At 33.2% G+C, this 2,348-nt stretch overlaps 1 non-coding gene across 1 annotated transcript; it reads right to left on the minus strand.

The window, feature by feature from the left end:
• Positions 1–1,466: 1,466 nt before the first annotated feature.
• LOC148562427 (small nucleolar RNA R71) lies at positions 1,467–1,573 on the minus strand. Its single transcript, XR_015887421.1, has one exon. It is a non-coding gene; the product is annotated as a small nucleolar RNA R71 (small nucleolar RNA).
• Positions 1,574–2,348: the final 775 nt, after the last annotated feature.

The raw sequence follows: 2,348 nt of genomic DNA on the forward strand, positions 1-2,348 counted from the left end.
TAAAATTTTTAAGTTTGGTGTCCCTTTGTGTTTTCCTTTAAATTTTCGAAAATTTGGTGTATTAGATCTAAAAATTTTAAGTTTTGTGTCTTTTACTTGTTTCTCTCTTTCCTCATTAAATTAAAAAAAATATCTTTTCTATCTTTATTTTAAAATAATTTTCGAAAATTTTCATTAAAAATTCAGATTTTAATTTCAAAATTTCAAAAATCAAATCTTTTCAAAATCATATCTTTTTCAAAAATCTTATCTTTTTCAAAATCTTATCTTATCTTTTTCAAATTTCAAATTTTAAAATTAAATCTTTTTCAAAAATCAAATTTCAATTCTTATCTTTTTCAAATCTTTTTAATTTCTTATCTTATCTTTTCTAATATCAATTTTTAAAATCAAATCTGTTTCAAATCTTTTTAATTTCTCATCTTATCTTTTCTTATCTTTTCTATTTTCAAATTTTAAATTCAAATATTTTCTTATCTTATCTTATCTCTTATCTTATTTTATTTTCAAATCTTTCTTAATTAATCACCTATATTCTCTCTCTTTTTTTTCAAAACTTCCTAACTACTTCTTCTCTCTCTTAATTTTTGAAAATTCCTTCTCCTTCTCTCTCTTCTATTTTCGAAAATTCACTAACTAATTTTCAATTCTTTTTAATTTATTAACCTTATTTTTGAAAATAATAAATAAATAAAATAAAAACAAAAATATTTTAATTCTTATTTATCTTTTCTATTTCTAATTCTTCTCCTATTTACTTCTATTTATTCGAACTCCTCTTCCCCTATTTTCAAAGTATTCTTCTTCCCCTTCTTCCATCTTCACTTCTTCTATCTTTTTCTTCTCTCTTCACATCTCACAAGGAGTCCTCTGTTCTTGAACAAAGAACTCCCATTTGGCTTCTATTTTGTCATTTTCTTCTTTTCTTATTTATGACCAGGAATAGAGATAAAAAATCCCTCTTTAATCTTGATCCTGAACCTGAAAGGACTTTAAAGAAAAGCTTACAACAAGCTAGAGCACAACACTCCGGAAGGAACCTTTCAGAAAATCGTGAACAAGAAATAGGAGACATGGCCGAACCTGAAGGAGATGCCAGAAAGGTTCTTGGTGACTTCACCATGCCTACCTCTGACTTTTATGGCAGAAGTATCTCTGTACCTACCATTGGAGCTAACAATTTTGAGCTTAAGCCTCAGTTAGTCTCTCTTCTACAACAGAACTACAAGTTCCATGGACTTCCAAAGGAAGATCCACATCAGTTCTTAGCTGAATTCTTGCAAATCTGTGATCCTGTGAAGATCAATGGGGTAAATCCTGAAGTCTACAAGCTTATGCTCTTTCCCTTTGCTGTAAGAGACAGGACTAAGATATAGTTGGATTCTCAACCAAAAGAGAGCTTAGACTCTTGGGAAAAGCTGGTTAATACTTTTCTGGCTAAATTCTTTCCTCCTCAAAGGATGAGCAAGATTAGAATAGAAGTTCAAACCTTCAGACAAAGAGAAGGTGAATCCCTCTATGAAGCTTGGGAAAGATACAAGCAATTGATCAGAAGATGTCCTCCTAACATGCTCTCAGAATGGTCTATCATAGGCATATTCTATGATGGTCTATCTGAGATATCCAAAATTTCATTGGACAGCTCTGCAGGTGGATCACTCCACTTGAAGAAAACGCCTACAGAAGCAAGAGAACTCATTGAGATGGATGCAAACAACCAATTCATATAAACTTCTGAAAGAAATCATGTAAACCATGGGACCTCTCAAAAGAAATGAGTCCTTAAAGTTGATACTCTGAATGCCATATTGGCTTAGAATAAGATCTTGACTCAATAGGTCAATATGATCTCTCAGCATCTGACTGGAATGCAAACTGCAGCTGGCAGTACCCAAGAAGTATCTCCTGATGTAGATGCTTATGATCCTGACCATCCCACCATGGAAGAGGTGAATTACATGGGAGAACCCTATGGAAACACCTACAATCCTTCATAGAGGATTCATCCTAACCTTTCATGGAAGGATCAACAGAAACCTCAGCAAGGTTTCAATAACATTCAAGGTGGAAGGAACCAGAATAGGTTCAACAATAGACCACCATTTCTATCTTCTCAAGGGAACATGGAAACCCTTAAGCAGAGCCTCTCTAACTTAGTTACTCTGGTTTCTAACCTCTCTAAGATAACTCATAGTTTCATGAATGAAACAAGGTCCTCCATTAGAAACTTAGAGGTACAAGTTGGTCAAGTGAGCAAGAGAATTCCTGAGACTCCTCCTGACACTCTTCCAAATAACACTGAGGTAAACCCAAGGAAACAGTGCAAGGCCATCACCTCTGAGGTTGAG

This window comes from Arachis ipaensis, chromosome B6, assembly GCF_059453495.1.
Source record: "Arachis ipaensis isolate K30076 ecotype BB chromosome B6, ASM5945349v1, whole genome shotgun sequence".
Taxonomy (NCBI): Eukaryota; Viridiplantae; Streptophyta; class Magnoliopsida; order Fabales; family Fabaceae; genus Arachis; species Arachis ipaensis.